The sequence below is a fragment of the Colias philodice genome, chromosome 22 (genome assembly GCF_061535455.1).
Source record: "Colias philodice isolate Cphi_HAF_F1 chromosome 22, ilColPhil1 Martin Lab GWU primary, whole genome shotgun sequence".
NCBI lineage: Eukaryota > Metazoa > Arthropoda > Insecta > Lepidoptera > Pieridae > Colias > Colias philodice.
The window spans coordinates 4,634,630-4,657,106 of NC_143107.1; the positions used below are offsets into that span (position 1 = coordinate 4,634,630).

General features: G+C 31.9%; 1 protein-coding gene across 2 annotated transcripts in view; it reads left to right on the forward strand.

Moving 5' to 3' along the window:
* LOC149478422 (multicopper oxidase 3-like) overlaps positions 1–22,477 on the forward strand; it is a 96,761-nt gene that overhangs the window by 1,659 nt on the left and 72,625 nt on the right. The window contains exon 1 of one of the 2 annotated variants that reach the window (XM_089709298.1): positions 4,959–4,977. The exons of the other annotated variant lie outside the window; for it this stretch is intronic. The gene's annotated coding sequence lies outside the window, so the exon portion shown is untranslated. Of the gene's footprint in view, positions 1–4,958; positions 4,978–22,477 lie in introns of those variants that run through there. 2 annotated transcript variants of the gene reach the window in all.

The following is a 22,477-nucleotide window of genomic DNA, read 5'->3' on the forward strand; positions in this document are numbered from 1 at the left end:
ATCGATGATCATTTGTTGGGCCCACAGGTTGGGCCAACGCTGCCCATTGTATAGAGGGCATATTAAACAAAATTTAAGTACAATAACAATTTAGAAAATGTTTATCACTATTAGCACAGATAACATAATACTATACTAGTAATATTAGTAGATTATTAGACTTGAAGAGTGTTGTTACATACCATCTTGGAACCTGGGTTGTAGTTGTCAACTCCGCTGCCCCCAAGATTTGAATATCTAATCTGTGCTCTTGAATTTAAGATATTTTTTATCAATTGACAGTCTCTTACAAAATAGTTAGTTTTATCTGATATCGCTAACACTTAAAATAGACGAAAGTTTCATAATATTTGTGACATCCAAATAAATAATAGACTGAGTTATAAATTTATATTTAATTTGAACTTTGAAGGTAGCACGAGAATAATATAGGGTTAAAATCCAATCGGAATTAATTATTAGTTATTAGATATCTATCACAGAACTATATCAATTGAATCCTTACCAGAAAATAATAAGTATTTTTTTTTATCTTTTGGTCTTACCTACCATATACATATACAACTAGCGGTCCGCCCCGGCTTCGCCCGTGGTACATATTTACGTTTTCCGGGATAAAATATAGCCTATACGATTCGGATGAATCCCTCTAAGTAAAAGAAATTTTGAAATTGGTCCAGTAGTTTTTGAGCCTATTCAAATATCCTATTCAATACAAAAATACAAGTGTTTCCTCTTTATAATATTAGTAATAGATAAGGCTGCTTAAGGCGTTTGTTTGCGAGACTCCTATTTCGGAATCATAAGCAAAATTACACAAAAACAAAACGCTATCAAGTAAAAAGGACTTAAATAAAACGTAATTATACCTACCAATCGCTACATTTCTCTATTTCCGAACGAAATAAACTAAATGTCCTCGAACAAATGAGATAAAGGTTCTATATTCATGGAGTAATTAACCTTGAGTTAAAAGATAATAGAGAATCTGTAGTAGTATAAAAGAAATTCCTATATTTATCGCGTCTGTATGTTCGTGATAAACTCAAGAACTAGTGAACAGATTTTGATATGGTTTTCAATGTTATAGAGCTATTTTTTTTAATTCAATCTAACATTTTGAAATTATATTTTGGCAGATTTTTTTTAAATTTTGGAACAAAGGAACTAGGCATCGTAGCCGGCAAAATCAAATTTAAAATTTAGTACCAAATAACATTTTTAAAAGAAAAATAAGTCTTTTGAACATCTTATATAGAAGTATTATATACATATAGATTGAACAACAGCAAATAAGACGTCATTACAAGAACAAGTAGGCGACACTCCGTCTAAATGCAAGAATCACAATCGAATAATTGCTATGAAGCTATATGTGTATTGTATATGTATAATAAGAGATATATTGGGCTGATATTACCAGTATTGATTTATTTTTTACCTTTCGTTATTCTGAATTCCCGTGATCTTTGTAGCACGGATAATACTATACTATACATACTTAGTATTTGTAGGTGGTAGATGCATTATGTCTTTTATGACGTCTCTGATTGGCGGATCCTGAAAAAGTTCATTTATATTAAATATTAGCTTAGTTTTAAGTAAAACGAATTACTAACTCTATTAGGTTCAATTATTTGGAATATAAAATATTATGTACCTATCACAGTATCACTAGTCACTACATACTTTAAAACAAAGTCGCTTTCTCTGTCCCTATATCCCTATGTATGCTTAAATCTTTGAAACTACGAAATGGATTTTGATGCGTTTTTTTTAATAGATAGACGGATTCAAGAGGAAGGTTTTAGTATATAATTTATTAGATTTTAGACAAAGCGGGCCAAGCCGCGGGCGGAAATCTAGTTATATTATACATATTCTGTAATACATATATGTAGGTATGTTAATTATCGTCAGTGTTTAATTTTTAATAAAATATACAATTACTTATTAAAATATTTAACATTTAAAATGTTAAAATATATTTAAGTATTTGGTAAAAAATGTGAGTTTATTTGAGATACAAAAGACTACTTTACGTAAGTGTGCTCGACTATCGAAAGTGTTTATATATAATATTATATTCTGTCTATCTTTGATAACGGGTTGAAAGAGCAGCCATTTGAGAATTTATTTAATGTATTTAAGTTTATTTAATGACAACAATTTTCAATATTTTAAAGTTAATAATAAGTAAGCATAGAAGAGATAATAATTCGTGAAGCTGAAAAAAATATGGCTATTGTTTGAAGGCGCATATAACGGAGACCATGCTTTTAGAAACACAATGACATAATATTATGTATGTTATAAATATAATAAATATTTAATTATTGTTTGATTCTTGCAAATAGTTTTATTGATATAAATATTACCTAAATGTACACCTCTTTGGAATATCTTTTGACGTGACAACGTCAAGTCGATAGAGCCCGCTGCACGCACGAAATAACAATATGATGACTCATGCGGCGTTACCTCGCTCGCTCTGAGGCGTTCCATGTAAGGCTTGAAGTGCAAGCGAGTGCACGAAACGATATAATATTATATACTTAATAGCGACAAAGAAGCACAATCGGACGTTGTCACGTTCAACTATCGTCAGTAAACCGACTTTACAGACAACCAATTTTTTTTAACTAATTATTAGTTAAGATCGCAGATGTTGAGATAAAATAATTGCGGAAAATAGTGAACTTCTTAACCTCATCGAATAGTTTAAATTTCGAACAATCATAGACTACAACGTGCAAATCACGTAATATTATAAGATTCATGATGTATCTCGTATCTTACAATTTTAATACATCTTGTATCGGAGAACAAACAGTATAATATTTAATGAGCTACTGTACCGTTCAAATACATTCAAAGGAGACGTGACGAAAACAAATATTTGCAGCGTATCCACTCCATACAAATCCTGTTCATTGTGACATGACATTACACATACATAAGTACACAGGTCTTAAATTATTAAGCTGAATATTTGACGAAACGTGCGTTCAGTCGTATGAGCACGGATCGCGTGGGCAACTCGCGTTACGCACAAATCCGCCCATTAAACTATAATCATCCAATAAAAATAAATCCGTAACAAGGAACGGTGAAAATAGCAGTCCTTGTATCCTTTGACCACAGTCCGCGCGCGATTTCGAACGCGCGTTCGAATTTTGACGTTTTATTTCTTTTTTTTTTAAACAGCCAATTTGAATTTCATGACAGTTAATAAAGTTGTTTAGTGATATTGACGTTTTGCGTTCAACCGTCACAGTGGATCCATTTGTAAAAAGAAAAATGAAAATTTTCAAAAAGAAGCTTCGTTTTTCGATAGCGTCTAGCTACGTCTAAATTTTGCTGCATGCAGTGAAATATAACGGTAAATTGTGAGAAACATTTCACATATCAACAGCGACATTTCAAGGATTTTTAAGAAAAGGGTAAGTTTAACGTTATGTTTGTTTCATATTTTGATCATTTTATAATCCTGACAGGTTTGTATAAACTATAAATAGTAACTACATTAGTAAAATCTTTTTCGGATTTATGGTATAATCTGTATCGTGTAATGTTGCCATAGTTTTATTTGTTTCCTTCACTGCGAGCCATGTATTAAAAAAAAAACTTCATTCTAATAATTGGTAACGAAAAAATATAACCACACATGTCTTTCATTCATGTACCTTGGGTATAAGGAACGTCCATCAAAATGTAGTGGCAGTGGACCCTAATTCAATGATGAACATGATCCGAAAATAACATTGAGTGAACATACGGTAATAAAATTTGATTGACCTTCGACCTGAAAGGTTTTTATTAAGCAACTTATATACTAACTCATAGATCAGTGATCAGGTTGACATTAAGGCCTTGTTTTTAAACGCCTGTTAAAATTTAGTTTTGTTTAATTGTTAAATTATTAACTCTTGTTCAGCTCTGAAATAATTTCATGGCAATGTCTAATACTCACTTATTTTCACTGAAATTAAATGATGTGATAACAAATTTTAAGTATTTAAAAAAGTATGTTTTTATCAATATATTTTCATAAGTATTCGTTTCTTTAATGATCATACTAGGTTCGCTTCGACAATTAATTGTGAGCCAATAAAAATGAGACAATGTCCCGTATAGCCATTATAGTCGTATGTACTTATATAGTGAGTCATTTATAATTCAAAGACATTCGCGTTCCCAGGACTCTACGCCCAGTCAAATACACGTGCTCAAGTTTTATCTCCAGGCGTTAAATATGATAAAATAATCAAGACTTATGTTTGTTGTTTACACAGACATATACATATATGTTTATATTGCACTAGCTATCCACCCGCGGCTTGGCTCGCTAGGAAGGCTCTTGATAGGGTAGATTCTCATCTCTTAGTAGGGACAGATAGACAGCTGAAGCGATTTTGTTTTATACTATGTTGTGATTCTACCCTTGCTTCAAAATGCGTCACTAAACTGTAGAATTTCAGTGTTTCGGACATCCATAGCAAATATATCACTCAACTAATGGGATATTAATTCATTCAATATAATATATCATCATCAAAATTATTGTATAACTTACTGGTCAATGTCTTTAGATATCCGTACTACAAATGCGTCACAGCATTGTCAACCAATCAGTTCTGTAAGTGGCCCATTGAGGCTACCTTATACAGGTTAATGGTCATTGTTGCCAGCTTAAATATTTGATAGTCCTGAACTCTTTGAACTTGAGTGAACGTTTCGGGCACGTGTAGACTTTGAAAAAGGAACATCCATTGCTTGTCCATTGACAATAAAAAAAAAATAAGAAAAAAAGAAAACGCGGACTGTTCCATTTTTAAATGTCATTGTGTGATTTGATCTGTTTTGTTTTTAAATATGAATGTGAATTCGTATTATGGACTGAAAATTTTAAGTAAAAGTGATGTTTAGTGAACTTTTATTGTTTGTCTATTTGAAGATTTTCTTCAGATCCTGCACGTAAGAACTTTTTTATATTATTTATTAAGATCTTGCGGTTAAAAATTATCGTTAAAATTAAGAAGCGATGACAATGTTTTACATTCAATTGACGTTAATTAGGTACGCATCTTTATGAAAAATTTGTGATGAAACATTAACAGAATTTTCATTAGTGGCGGGACAAATTACTTCGTTTATATAAGCTCTTACAAATTCCTCAGGTTTCTATACTTAATAATTATATCTATAGTAATTCTATGAATGTTAAAATGAAATTATGTAAAAGTCTATAATTATTTTCCTTACGATCAATTCTCCACAAAGCCGATCCTAGGTTTTTTGTTTTTACCTTTCGATTTGGAATATGGTGTTTGGGTTTCTTTTGTGATATACTGACATAATAATATTAAGCAGGAAATACGGAAAATTGTCATTTTTTGCTTTCCTAATATGATAATTTCATGAAATTATTTTATTTTCCGATAAGTAGGTATAGAAAGTTTGAATTAAATCTGTCCGTTAGTGCGTCAAAATCGTGTCTAAAGGAGTCGGTTACATACAAACATATAGGTGTAGCTAATAACAGCGTTTTTAAAAGAACTTTATTACAAATAACCAATAAGACGATCACGGAAGCGTATAATAGACATTTGATGAACGCGATAAAAACTAATATAAAACACTTGTAAATGAAAACACTTTATATTATCAATTCAGCATGATGTTATAAGTTGAACGTCATGATATTGCTGATAATTTGAAAGAATTAAGTAGGAACTCTACACTTTCTGATAAGCCGTTGGATGATTCTAGAAAGTCGAAATATTTGATAAGAACTACATTAATTACGATATAGTATACCTATTTACTTATTATACTTTTTAGGTAAGGTACATACTTATAGCATAATATTAAGGTAGGTACTTATTTACTATGCACATTCAACACAGTAGTAGCACAGTATTACAATAGGAAATAATATTGTAATACTGTGGTAGTAGTTTTAAATATTGTTCAATAAAGATGAATCTTTTTTTTTACTAATAAAGACGGTATACATATTATCAAACAAGTTTATAAATAACGCAAAAATGTCACGCGTACGGCGTAACGCAAAAATGTTACACTAAATTTTTGTCCAACCCCGATAAGGGTCATTTTCAAAATATTTGTACGTCACGAAATTGTCAGTAAACTGTTTCGTTAGGAAATGTCAGGAAATTGTAAAAGTAAGGCTGTATTCAGAATAAGGTATCTAATATTACATATAAAAAAGTAAGAAGTCACTAGTTAAAAAAAATATATATTTTTAGTTACAAAATAATCAACAAACAATCAATTTTTATAATTCTCTGTTTGCTTTTCCTTTTCTTTTCTTCTATCATTAGCTTCTTTCCATTTTTGTCTTCGAGCTTCTTTTTCACTGTCATTAAGATCTGATATTTTTCTTTGTCTTTGTTTCACTTTCTCGAGGTGTTTTTTCCTTTTCTTTTCATATTTTTCAGGGTTTTGCTTTTTTAGTTTTTCAATGTATTTTTTTGCCGTTCGGCACCGGTTAGCTGCATTCTGAAACTAAAAAAAGCTGTTGGATTGTATGTATTTTGAATAAAAATAAAAACAAAAGTAAGCATCACTCGTGTGGGTGGAAAAGCGATCATCAGTAAATGCAATAAGGCAAGCGTTATCCCATCAGAAACCACTTGTAAAATTGGAGGCCAAGACTCACTGATCCGCTTTCACTATAAAAAAGTTATCAGATCCCAGGAAAAGTCAAGTCCCTAAGCCCGACTTTACTAACCCTACATCATGGTTTAAAAAAGTATGGCCTGTAGTTACAAAAAAATAATCTTGAGAGATTTATTGTTTTTCTCCTTTATTTTTATTCGTTACATTAATTTAACACACATTTTAATATCTTATTTTCATACTTTACACATGAGACCACAGCTTTACCGTCTACAATTTACTGACGTCAGTAAATGTCAAGAAATTGTTCGTCAGTAACATGTAAAAAATAACCTAAGAAATACTTTTACACAAAACATAATCACATTTACCATTAGATTGAAAGTGTAATCTATTACTCTAGTCATAATTTAAGTATATTACAATTGCGGTAGGTGAATTCTTCAAAATGTACTTACTTTTGTTGAGAATACGTCGTTAGGAAATTGTAACTAAATTTTTTGCACAGCACACTACTGGACTTCTTCCATGTCTGGACGACGAACAAAATGGCGGCGCGTTAATGTGACCTTACTTTTCGTGACATGACCAGTGCTGCCAATGATTAGAGTTAGATTCCTCTTCTTTGTGATACAAGAAGTTGGTTAATTATGTCAATAAATCAGTGTCACGAAATTGTAACGATTGATAGGGACATTTTTAGGGTTCCGTAGCCAAAATGGCAAAAACGGAACCCTTATAGTTTCGTCATGTCCGTCTGTCCGTCTGTCCGTCTGTCCGTCTGTCACAGCCGATTTACTCGGAAACTATAAGTACTACAGTGATGAAATTTGATGGGAATATGTGTTGTATGAACCGCTACAAAAATATGACACTAAATAGTAAAAAAAAGAATTGGGGGTGGGGCCCCCCATACATGTAACTGAGGGATGAAATTTTTTTTTTCGATGTACATACCCGTGTGGGGTATCAATGGAAAGGTCTTTTAAAATGATATAAAGTTTTCTAAAAAACATTTTTCTTAAAGTGAACGGTTTTTGAGATATCAGCTCTCAAAGTCGTAAAAAGTATGTCCCCCCCCCTCTATTTTTATAACTACGGGGTATAAAATTCTAAAAAAAATAGAGGTGATGCATGCTAATTAACTCTTTCAACGATTTTTGGTTTGATCAAAGTATCTCTTATAGTTTTTGAGATAGGTTGATTTAACTGTAATTTATTATATTTGCTGCTACGGAACCCTTTGTGCGCGAGCCCGACTCGCACTTGGCCGGTTTTTTTTATAATATGTAATTCTTCGTTTATTTAAGGTAATTTAAATAGTTTAATCTATCAGATATAACACTTCAAACATTGCTTTTTAATTATGATACAAAAAAATAGGAAGTTTCATACAAAAATTCTGATAAAAATATTGGTTTTCATTGTCGTCCACATAGGGGACACTAAAAAAATGTATGGAGCTTTTTTTGTTACTTTATTTTCACATTAAATTTATGTAAGAATTTGAATCGCAATTCATTGCTTTTTATCAGAAATGATATGCAGTATGCTTAAGTTTAGTCTGTAAAACGTTAACAATGATTTATTTCAGTCGTAACCATATTTTTTTCGAAGATTTTTTAGGGGGACAAACATTTTGTAGTAATGTACAATTATTTTGAAAACGACCCATAAAGAAGTTTCACTTCAAAAAAATCACGTAAGTCTGTAGATTAATTATTGCACTCGTAAGAAGTCGGGCCGGATTGCTAGTTCTGAATAAAAGGTATTGATAGGTAATCTAATTTATTATTATATCAATGGTAATAACTAAAGATAATATATTATATAAAAATGCACTTAACGCTTTTATAGAACTTTATAAACCGATAACACACACATAGAAAGGTTAGTTTTACATGGTTTTACAGCCTTTATAGAATCCTTCCTACTGATAAAAGTTACAATAGGTTCGAGAATTATTCATCACTTTCTTCCTTAGCAATTTCGCAGCAAATGATTTATAAAAGGAGAAATTTTAAAAGAATACAAAAAAATGGATATCTAGGCGGGATTCCTAAGCGGGATTCTAACCCGTGTCACGACTGTACGCCGTAGCCGTAGTAAAAACTCAAAAATTTATAACGTACTTATAAGAAATTGCCTGGTAGAAGGCTGGTCACCTATTTGTCGGTAATGCAAATCGATCAGTGGAACAAAATATCTGCACCATACAAGAGGACACGGGAATTCACTAAATAGATTATTTAAATGTTATTTTAATAGATTATTTAAATCACAAAAAATAATTTTGAATTTGAATTTGTAGGTAATTTGAATTTGAATTTGAATTTGACAATGTTTACACAATATTACACCACCGAAAGTCTCTCGCCTACACGACACGGCCACAATTGCGATCATAATCCGTGCCAATTTATATAATTGACTTGAATTAGAGCTAGGTATAACCTGTATTAACTGTTCAATGATATATCACATATTTTTAACTGACTTCAAAAAAAAGGAGCAGGTTATCAATTCGGCCGGTATATTTTTTTATGTGTCAGCGAATCGCAAACGTATGCATAACTTTTTTAAATTTTCAAGGTCGCGTCATGGCAATACCGTCACGTCACGTCATGGAATAAGGCTCACCGTACTCCATGACGCGACGGTATTGCCACGTATTGCCATTCAAAGATATCATTTGATATCTTTGAATCTTGCCAAAGAAGTTTCACTTCTGACACGTGTGCTCGGTACACACGCTCTTTTTTGTTTAAATTTCGAAGTTAGTTGTATTAGGTACTATATTATTTATTGTTTGTCCTTTGCACGACATTCGTCTATATTAAATGCTGTGATTAAATGTCTCGATTGTCAATTATTGAATACGATAAAGTTTGTATTATTTTGTACTATTATCATTTTAATTATTAAAAATAATGAGTTTTAACGTGGTTTTACGTAATGCAATGTTGTTCCTGTGAAGAAAGATATGTGACGTGCGACTAGTGAGCTAAGACATGGTTAGTTCTTTGAATTTTATAGAAAATTTTTAAACTTAAATTTATTACCTATATTCTATTTTGAAGCATAAGGAATATGCTTATAATAATTATTCAATTGCCGGTTAAATTCATTTATCAATTAATTAACTATAATATATCTAATTGGCTTTTTTGTATGAAATATAATATTATTTAAAAGTTTAAAACATACGCAAATTTTATGTGTGTCTTTGGTACCTACTACGTTTTTATTTGTAAGGCCAAAAATAGTATTCTTTATCATTCCTAGAATTAATTGTTTATAAGAAATTAAATACTTCACGTATAATAAAAAGTAAGTCGTACGAATTGTATTTCAATTCTCAATAATAATTAAAATATCTGTAACGCAAAGGTACAATGGAAATTTTTAGCTTTTAAAATGATTATTGGTAAAGTTTAATGTTGGCTAAATGTTTGAAGTAATTAACACATTTTACCGGATAAGAAAATTCTATGTCAGTGAAGTCAATTAGCGAGCTAAATATAGGTAATTATTTACCTATTTTACTTTCTTTAAAAAAATTATTTACAAATAATGGATAGAAAAATCCCCTTACAATTTTTATTCTTTTGATATTAGGTACGGTCTATTTGTTCTTTTTTGCGAATTGAACGCTACTATTTTTCACATAATATTATTTTCGATAGCTTGATTATTTGAGATTACTTATTAATAAAGATAAAATATTAAATGTAATTTATTCCCTTCTATTATTAATTGTAAAAGACTGTACATATAACACGTGTACATCTCAATAATTATCATCATCATATTATTTTGATGAACTGTCATCAAGTGGGGTCATAGCATCCATTCTATTGGAATATAATTTTACATGTTATTATATACTTGGCTTCTAGAATATATTTAAGAAATGAATACCTTTATCCATACGAATATAGATGTCGAGCCGATAATATCGTATGACGTAGTACAAATATTTCTTGAAAAATAGGAACATAATATTCTAAACATGTAGGTTTAATTTTTTGAACTTATAAACAGCTAAAGTTTTCCGCTTTAATAAGTATCAATGGAATTTTTGGCAAAAAATGAAGAAGCCTACGCAGAAGGTACGCATGTCAAGGCCGGCAAAACAATCGTATTGTTTTTCCCTGACGTTGGTTGACGAAAACATCAGAGCGAGGGTGATCACCTAACAGCATGTGCATCGCCAGCAACTATATGATTGTCGTATAAAAAAAAGGAGGGTGTTTGCCGAGCACACGTGTCAGAAGTGAAACTTCTTTGACAAGATACCAAAATCGTTGCCTTTCTCGTCGTGACGGTATTGTCATGGCGTGACAGTATTGCCATGGCGCGACCTTGAAATTTTACTCTAAACGCGCCTTGAAGGTTAACTTCAAAAATATTGAGACACATTTATATTGCACAGAACAACAGCCGGGACAGCTAGTATATACATTTCTGTCTAAAAGAACATTACATCCTACCCAGCATCCGCTATACATATCTACATTCACCTCATTGACAATATAATCGTATGTCCTTCAACATTACATCATTTGCACCAATACTAAGCATGATTAATGTATGAGGGTACTTGGAAAATCCGTCTAAAGATTCCGGGTTATCTTGTCTTCTCTTATATATAAAAATGAATCGCAAAATGTGTTGGTAAGCGCATAACTCGAGAACGGCTGAACCGATTTCGATAATTCTTTTTTTATTATATTCCTTGAAGTACGAGGATGGTTTTTATGTAGAGAAAACGTAAGTACCACGGGCGAAGCCGGGGCGGACCGCTAGTATATTATACAGATTACATATCTTTCGGGTATCGACAAAATCTTTACACAATTGTTTAAGAAATATGTAAGTAGATAAGTATATGAGCCTCTTCAGACAATTTTAGACAACCGTTACAGGTAAATTCGTTTCAGTCATAGAAATCTAAATGTAATTTAGATTTATGTGGTTTCAGTATATGGGTGTTAGTCTCTAGAATTACCTTTTAATTAAGACAAGAATCTTGTACCAAAACAGTAGGTAAACGTTAAAAATAAAGATGAAAACCTTAGGTACTAGGTAGGTGACTATAGTAAAAAAAAGGAAAGATTTACCTTTTAGCTTTCATATATTTTGAATAATTCTGTTTTATTGATGTTTTAAATGATGTTTATCTATAATTTGCATTGTAGAGGCAGTCACAATCTCCAAAGCGGTATTTAATAACGTTATATTTTATACTGAAGCCATACAATTATATAATTAAGCAAAATTACAATTTTAAAGTATGAATTAAATAATAAAAGCCAACAGTATTGGTTATAAAGGATTAATTGAATACCTTATATGGTAAGTGGGGTAATAAATATACCTATAAATGTTTATCAATTATGAACGGTGATATTGAAAATTATTGCAAATTATACAGAGTTAAAAAACAAATATTTGTTTTAATTGCGTTATGTAGGCGGAAGAATTTTCGGCAGCAACATTTTTACGATCCACCTTTATTTCGTTTAAAAATATTGTGTTTAAAGAATGTCAATTGCTTATTTATAAATCGTATATTTTGATAAAGCACCGTTTGGCGTTTGTTAACAAACACACAAAATACCAATATTCTCATTAACCCATTGAGCTCCGAACGGCCCGCTTGTGTCTGTGATTCCGGGGCCTGAGTTATTAATACGTCTCGTACATTAGGTAGGTAAGATGATTGCCTGTAAATAGGTGCACAGATTAATATAAAACTACCTGTGCCACGCAGTTTCACCCGCGAACGAACCCGCGGACAAAATTAAGTATGTATCATGTGTTATTCTGATGTATAACCTGTATCACTGTATTTCATCCAAATCCGTTCAGTAGTTTGTTCGTGAAAGACTAACAAAATATTAGATAGGTATCAAAATATCTCCATACCAAATTTCATGCAAATTGGTTCAGTAGTTTAGGCGTGATTGAGTAACAGACAGACAGACAGAGTTACTTTCGCATTTATAATATTAGTATGGATTAGTATGGATAGTATGGATTAACAAATTATTATAGAAGAACTTATCAAATTTCAATTGAAGCAATTCTAATTCTTTGCTTACCTACAACTAAAATTGCGGCCTTATAATACGTGTAAAGATTTATTTATGAGGAAGTCTATCATTTTGACCTATTGACACAGCAAAAGGGCGAAAGGCCGAAGCAATTTAATGTATACGATTTCTACTACAATATACTTAATCATTTCATTGCTACTTCCTATGTGCATCCTATTGTAGAGAGATTTTGAGATAAGAATAATTATCATCATGGTCCCTTAAAAAAGAAAGTTTGTGAGGATGGATCGACGTTTGTTTCTTTTTCACGCAAATACTGTTGAACCGATTACAATGTAATAAAAAATAAAATAAGACATAGGCTAATTTTTATCTAGGAAATCCCACAGGAACGGGAAATATGCGGGTTTTTCTTTGAAAACGCGGAGGGGACGCGGGCGGAAATCTATTAATATTAAACTAATAGTCTTCAATTGACTTGGGGTTTTTAATGTGTGGCTTTAGGCCATAGGTTTTATCCAGCACTATTCAAGTGTGGGTAGGTAAATGTTAAATTATTTCACCCGCGTCTTCGCCCGTGAGGAAATTCCCATCGAGATAGGATATTTCCCTGCGGAAAAAGTTGTCTATGTATCTAGCCTATTAACTATATCCACACATAAAAACCATAACATAAAATCATTCTGTACCGATGTGAAAGAAGGACAAAATTAACAAACTTTTATAATATAAGTAAGGATAAGTAAAGTAATGATGGGATTTTGAATAAGGAAATGTCTTAGAGTATGTATTAGCAAGCACATCTCACAGGTATTTCCTAAGATTAGTACTTCCCCATAGATAAATAAAATAACCCTATTTGATTCATCTGATCATTGATTAATTATTATTATGTTATTATCACGTCTTCCTGCGTCACATAATTGCTATTAAAATATTTTCGTATTTCCTCAACTGAGGAAATTCAACTGAATCATTCATAGGGCTTTGATTATTTCCCTATTATTATTGTTTATTCGATAATAATTAATAATTTAATAATTATGGGTTTACTATCACGTAATTACCTGGGTAATTTACAAAAATAAGTATCATGCAACGCCCAACTTAAAATAATAATTCAGAACAATATAATGTAATAGCTTCTCCATTTTATGAGACAGTAGTGAATCTCTAACTAAAGTTATAATAATTTACAATTCATTGAAATTAATGCATGATAAATATATGAATTATATACAAAAAATATATATATATAGAAAAACTTTATTACTGGTTTGAATCCTGATGGAGAATAATTATTATAGTCAAAATCAAACCATCATTTTGCGGTTGCTTACAAGCAGAGATTGGTTATGGAAAAACACTGATGAACCATTAGTAATAATATATTTTTCAAAAGTAATGGGTAATTTGATTAAATTGCTTGCTTTTAAATTCAATTTCATAAACATCTTTGAATTAAATGATTTAAAGTATAAGCAATTTATTTTATTAACCGTTTATTTTACATATAAACAGATTAATTTAATTATAGGTTTTATTTAATTATACGAGTTCCAGTTACCAATGAAAATATTTTAAATGTCAAAGCCAAAGAACCTTGTAGCAAAGGAAATCCTTTACTAATAGAATTTCAAAATTATGCTCAAACGTGGTGCAACATCATACTTCACAAATAGGAGAACCTACCACACAGAACGTTGCTTTTAAAAAGGTTCGTCACAAACAAATCTCTATGAAAGGTACAACTTATTTTGTAAATATGTACAATATTGCGATTTTTATATGTATATCACAAAACATTAGGTTTTTGTTTGTTGAGATATAGGCATATTAGACCGGGAGATACTGACACAAAATTTCGAGTCATTTGTAACAGGATGGCGGTTCTACAGGGTTCTTAGTACGCAATGACAAAAAGAAAAACGATGGTGTGAACGCTGGTACCGGCGGCTTAGTCGCGTGGGCGTTAGTCGAACTCGTCAGAAAAATAGCGAAAGTCAAACGATATGTAACACAAAAATTTTAGAATTTACCGATAGCCCATAAAAAAGAAGTAGGCGGTAGTGTCATGCCATACTTTTCCGGTGTGACTTACAGCCCGCCATACCGACGCGAATGTGTTGATTTAAATAAAACAATTATTCAACCATTTTTATCAGGCTAACTTTTGCACTGGTAACCATCGTCGTGCAGCCATTTACGAAAATCGCCATGCCATACTTTTCGGACGATTCCAAATGGTCGCCATACCGCCGAAAATCTGCAAAAAAATTTTATTTCGCCAAACTTTTTGTACCAGTATTGCATTTGGATTTTTGGAGAGTATTTGATAAAATGTGACCATTATTATATTTGCCATACTTCTAGTAGGGGGAAAAAGTGCTGTCATACTTGAAAAATTAATTTAGTATTAATTTATATAAGTGAAGATTTCCAACACCTAGATCTTTGAAATTTTGTATTTATATTCGTTGATCCTCAAACTTACAGGAAAAATAAGTGCCATACTGTTACAAATCGTTTGACTTTCGCTATTTTCCGACGAGTTCGACTAACGCCCACGCGACTAAGCCGCCGGTACCAGCGTTCACACCATCGTTTTTCTTTTTGTCATTGCGTACTAAGAACCCTGTAGAACCACCATCCTGTTACAAATGACTCGAAATTTTGTGTCAGTATCTCCCGGTCTATATAGCTTACAATCTAAGCTTCCAATGTTAAATTTAAAGAAAATGTTACGAAATTTTTCAAAAAGTATTTTAAATCTGATTCAATCAATCACCTTTTTCAACAATTTAATAAATGGTAGGCACTAAAAAGTCTGTTAAAACTACAGAAAATGTCCTCCGCTATGGTTTATCCAAAATAAATTATTTATTTATTATCTCTCTAGCTGCTAGCAGTTTTATTACAGATTGAGTAAAAGCTGTCGCCTTTAATATAAACGACGGTAGCCAAATGAGTAAGTAATTAAAATACAGCTGGTTAAAATTTACACTCACATATCCTCAAAATGATAAGGTTTTGTTAATAGGCGACGCGATTTCTTGCCTATTCAACGATCAACTGACCTGTAGGTATTCAATTTTCTGGCATAGATTACTTAAAGCTACAAACAATGTGCAGGACACCGCAAACAAGACATCGATTTGCTATTTGTGAAAATTTGATTTATATCGGATTTATTTTTTCATTTCCGACTTAATAAATAGCTACCTAGTTAAGTGTTTGGTCAAGCGAGCTACGGAGCTAGAATTTCATTTTTAAATAATTCCCATTAATATTACAAGTTACAATAAGCACACTAGTGTATAGAATAAGAAGAGCAATTTTAAAGATTTAACCCGCTCCGCTTATGAATGTAGGTAACTCGTGTACATTTCGCAACTTTTGGCGCCAACTTACACACGGCTTAACTTGGTAAAGCGACTTTATAATATCAGTTTCATATACAAAAAATTTATGTTTGTTTTTACTTTTTTAAAGATTATTTTTATATTGTTGTTATTTTTAACACATTCGTTTTTTGAGAGTAAAATGCAGTTATGTATTGTATTACATTTGTAGGACGTTAAGATGTTTTAGTAGCCTATGTTGAATATTTTTGGAAAGGGTAGGGTAACGGCACCAGTGGTCAGCCTCATAACAGCTTTTTGAAGTTTTGACAATTGCCATTTCTACAACAATCGTCGAATAAAAAAACGTACAACATGTATGGATTTATTGTTTATTGTAGTTTCGAATCAGTGTTTATCAAAAACAATAATTCTCTTAGTAAAATATATAATTAATTTTAAACAAAAAATGGCCCAGTGTCCCAGTGAACAGCCTCTAAAAACCAATAAACAGCCTTGTTGAACCCAATGTTCAGCCTTTAGTAAGTATAACTAATTATGAGATCAAAATAAACAATGTTATATCAAAATCAACTATATTAATCACATTTTTATAGCAACGATTCACTTAGCACAAAAAAATGTATATCGCACATAATACAAATATTATTTTAAACATACTATTACAATCTCTTTGTGTCTTCTTATTTTCTAGGAACTTCTTATTATTTATCATAAAAACAGCAATAATTCTTTTTAAAAAAATCAGCGATATTAGTTTATAATATTATTGATGTATCTATAATCCACAATATATATAATCAACCACAGGAGGATCTCTTTCGGAGGATTTCTCTGGAGGATACTGTTGTCTTGGCGGCATTTTTAGCTAGAAAAAAAGGGAACAATAATAACTTTTGGATATGAATACACATAATACCATTATTTCAGGTAAAACTTAACTAACATGAAGTATTACTTATAGATTTAAACACAAACATTCGCATTTATACTTAAAATATTATTTCAATAACATTGTGGCTGAATACTGGATCATTGAGACCACAGATTGAGACCCAGTGGTCAGCCGCTTGAAAAAAATATTTTGAAATGCGGCTGACCACTGGGTTTTCTAACAATTAGGAATAATCCCAGTAATCAGCCCCAGGGGCTGTCCATTGGATCTTTCATAAAAAATCAGTATCCAATGGTCAGCCCCTCAAATTTTTAAGTAAAAAAACAATATTTTTTATCAAATTTCATAAAATTAAATGCTCTAAGTAATCTTTAAAGTTATTATGTATAAAACACTTCACATTTCATACTAAAATATGTTATTTCTCACCTTTCAAAAGAGCACCACGTGAAACAAAAAATATTGCAGACATGACACTTCTGCTCTTGTCGGCGGACAGCACCTGTACGAACGTGTTTACTTCTCTCCCCTGACCCCCTGCTGCTCCTATCGCGTGATGCATGAACCAATAACGAAACAGAGCTTCTATTTAAGTGCGCGTGATTTGGTTATTTTGATTACAGCGATATTTATGGCCAATAAACAACGCAATAGGCTGATCACTGGTGCCTGGCTGACCACTGGTGCCGTTACCCTACTTTTTATTGTTTTAGAAATAAAAGACCGATACACACTTTAAAAGGACAGATTTAATTCAAACTTTGTATACTTATTATGGATCGGCGACACTACAATAATTTCATGAGATTAAGCGTGTTTTTTTTTCTATGGTAGCAGCGTTAATCTGGCAGGGACTGTTATAATACCTATATGTTAAAATCTGTGGTATTTGGTACGTACCACTTAAGTGCAAAATGGTGATTTTTGGGTATGAGCGTTTGAAAGTTTTCACGGTTGCTACCCTGTTGCTACAGATCGGAATAAACACTTGAGTAAAACAAATTTATGATATTTAAATGTCTATTATGTTCAAGTTTTGAACACTTACAAAAAAAATAAAAAAAATGTTCTAGTTCAAGAGTAATTGTTACTTAACATGTTTGTACCAAAAGAAAAAATGTGAAAATGATGTGAAAATGTCTAAAACGTGTGTACTTAAGTGGATTAGAGCATATTTATTTGTACACTTAATTAGTATTTATTCCTATTTTTACCTTAATGGAAAGGATTTTTCATTTTTTTTTTCGACGGAGACATAAACAGACATTAAAAAACAAATATTATGGGGAAACGTCTTCCATACAAATAGATTTAACCATATATAAAAACAAAAACGAATAGGAGTGTGATTTGCCACAAATAAGTACTCATAAAAAAGCCAGGAAATATTGTGATTTTCGTGCAATATGCAATTCTCTGATACTCTCTCTACAAAGTAAAATCCTAAAAGTAGTGTGTGTGTGTGTGTGTTTCAGAAGTCACGGTAGTTCGCTTGCCTGCCGTGCTAGATGCTGCGGGATCGATCCCATCAACCGACATGTACCAATGTGTCTTTTTCGGATGCATAAGTAGATTCTCTAATAACCAGAGCTACATCTTCTATAACAAGAAAACATCATCATTTCTAATAACAGGAAAACATCGTGATGGCAACCGGGATTTTGGTCTGAAATCACCAACCAGCAATGAGCAAGCGTGGTGATTACTGCTCATGTCTTCTCCTTGTGAGAAGATGTCTTTACCCTGCAAATAGTTACGAGCTGGATCAAGTCAAATCTAAGATAAGAATCTAAGATATCTTTGAATTTCAGAGCATCGATATTGATAGGCTCATTAGAGGCCAATGGCAAAGCCACTTCGGAGACTTCTATCTTTTCTCAGTTCTCTTAAACCAGAAATACAGTAACTCTTCATTTTCACTCAAAGAGTATTTAAAATCTACGTCATTAGACTTTCAATTCATCAACCAGAAAATACAGTTCTAACCAAATTTAGTTTTGTCTGTTGCAGTATTTCTTTTGATAAAATGAGTAGGTAGTCAATAGTTTCGAAAATGGAAAGAAGTCAGATTCATTCATTAATTTTACATCATGGCGATTGCTGGTCATTTTCATTTATCTCGGGGAACGGAGATGGTGCTGTTTCTTTATATCTCTTTTTATTATATCTCTCTTTGACGACGCGGTTGGCGCAGTGGTAAAGTAACTGCCTACTAAGCCGACGGTCCCGGGTTCGATCCCCGGTCAGGGCAAATATTTGTGTGATGAACTCAATTATTTGTTCTTGGGTCTGGGTGTTATTATCTATATATGTATTTATAATATTATATTTATCGTCGCCTAGTACCCACAACACAAGCCTTAATTGAGCTTACTGTGGGACTAGGTTGATTTGTGTAATAATGTCCTATAATATTTATTTATTATTTATATATTTATTTATCTTTCAATATCTGCTTAACAGGCAAGATATTATACCGTTTTTGACCTGGAAAACACTGAATATAAAATAAGCTACTCTACTTCTTCTGCCAACAAAAATAAAATGCCATATTAAGCATGATGCGATTTCATCCGCACCTCTTTGAGCTATTCCTTCATACATAACATAATGGAATGTTCGTTTAGTAGTAACTTTGTGGATTTTTAAATTAAAAGTCCAAAGTTTCTTTTATAAAAGGCTACAGATGCAGTTAAATTTGGAATCTGTAAACAAACAGCTTTTATCTTTTAGTTTCATAGTGAAATGTTGCCTTATGCTCCGATTTTTCTAAATCTATTCTAATCTGACATGAAAGAATGAATTTGAAGAGACAAAGAATCAAACCTTGTGCATGTAGGTATCGTTATTTGGCTTTTTAAACGTTTACCAATCTTTAAATCGATTTAAAGATTGGTAAACGTTTCTGAACACACTAAGTCTAAGAGATCTTGCATCACATGCATGTTTCTTTATAGATAATAGGCTTGAGACCTAATGTCTGAAGATTTAAATTATGTGCCAAATATTTAAGTAAGGGAGAAGACCTGTTAAGTTAACAAATAATTTTATTTGATTTGGTACAAATAAGTTAAGTGATGATAATAATATTATTCAAGTTTGGTCTAATTATGTTAAGTGCTCTTACGTTGTAAATGGCCGTTCGTTGATTGAGTATTCGTTTTACAAGTCTATGTTAAGTTATATTAATATATTTGTATCAAATAAAAATATTTTTTTTTGTACTTAAGTGGTTTTGATACAACCTATTTAAGGTATTTCTACTATCAATAGGCTTATGTGACATAGACCAAACGAAAGAGGACGTTTTTATCAGTATAGATGGCCAAAAAACAAAAAATGGCCATTTTTGCACTTACGAGGTATATACCAAACACCACAGAAATATAAATAATACAATATATTACTGGAAAAATAAATACTGTATAAATATTAAATATGTATATAATTATTAATCTTATATATAAAATTCTCGTGTCACAATGTTAGTCTGCATACTCCTCCGAAACGGGTGGACCGATTCTCATGAAATTTTCTGTGCATATCGGGTAAGTCTGAGAATCGGCCAACATCTATTTTTCATATGTACCACGGGCGAAGCCGGGGCGGACCGCTAGTATGTATATATATTAATGAGGAAAATGCATTCACATTTCCTCAAATTATGTACATTGATCTGAAAATCCCGTTATCATTAACATTTGTTTATATACATTATTTACATTGATTATAACAAACTAAGAATAATTACGAAATATTACAGTTGGATATACCAATAATAACATTTTATATATAGATTGCATCAATATCCTATCCTTGTATGCATGTTTGTTACTTGTTCACTGGAAAACCCCTTAACGGATTTCGATGATACTTAGCAGTGATATGTAGCTTATGTACTCGATTAAATCATAAGCTATAAACGTTGTGCAAAACTTTATCCTCACAAAACAAAAAAGGTTTAAAATTATCTAATATAACATCTATAACATACTCGTGTCGCGGTGAAGCAATACTCCTCCGAAACGGCTGAACAAATTCTGATGAAATTTTGTGGGTAGGTCTGAAAATCGTACAACACCTATTTTTCATACCCGTGATAAGGGCAGAACAACGTTTTCCGGGACTGCTAGTATTAACATAAAGTTACAGTTGCGAACGTTTTAGCACAGTTGACAGATATATACTACGTGGTTTTATTAGGTATTTAGCAATAGTTTCAGACTAGAATATTGCCTCTAATTATATCCAAATGATACTATCTGTACTGCAATATGTTTGCCCTTTAAATAATGGAGTACTTTCGATCATAACACAAATTTAAAGTTCAGCTTGGTTATTTACATTCCACTATGTACTTCTATGAATCCTACATAATGACTGTGTACTTCGAGACAAATATCTTGTATGTAATTAATAAAGTATTAATAAGTAATGTTTTATCATTACTTTTGAAATATGTAGTACTAGTTTTCTGCCCGCGGCTTCGCCCGCGTTTTAATAGAAAAACCCGCATAGTTCCCGTTCCCGTGGGATTTCCGGGATAAAACCTATACTATACCCTACTCTCTATATGTGTGCTAAATTTCATTGTAATCGGTTCAGTAGTATTTGCGTGAGAGTAACAAACATACATACAAATACATCCATCCTCACAAACTTTCTCATCTTCTTATACAGGGTGTCCCAAAAAGTAGTGATGAACGGAAGCTGGGAGGTAGAGGACCTAGAGGGCTATCCGAATCACCCCCATGTATGTTATGCGATTTTTCGTATTTTCGGAGTTATGACTCTTTTTTCAATTTTTCATCTATCGCCGAGTACGATGAGATTTTTATTTATGGTGACGTGAATTATTGCGCTAGATGCTTAATTTTCTTTGTGTGCTAAGCTGAAAGATAGGCCAATTTAGTATGGTAACATTTACTATCGTTAAATCTTCGAATGGAATAAAAAAAAGAATTAAATGCCAAGAAAGATAAAATTCCCCAGTATGTTCACAACTTTACGAGCCCATAAAAAAAATAAAATCACATAAAAAAAGTTTTCCATTTGGCTTTTAAAAACTTGCTCTATCTATCAGGTAGCTATCCTAAAACTTTCATTTTATTATTCGGAAGTCTTCAATCGAAAAATTGAAATCTAAATGTGGTAAGTGCAAAAATTTTATTAACATGATGATCATTAAAACCAATAAATAGGTGTTTAATTACCAGAATTTTTTAGGGTTCCGTAGCCAAAATGGCAAAAACGGAACCCTTATAGTTTCGTCATGTCCGTCTGTCCGTCTGTCCGTCTGTCCGTCTGTCACAGCCGATTTACTCGGAAACTATAAGTACTACAGTGATGAAATTTGATGGGAATATGTGTTGTATGAACCGCTACAAAAATATGACACTAAATAGTAAAAAAAAAGAATTGGGGGTGGGGCCCCCCATACATGTAACTGAGGGATGAAATTTTTTTTTTCGATGTACATACCCGTGTGGGGTATCAATGGAAAGGTCTTTTAA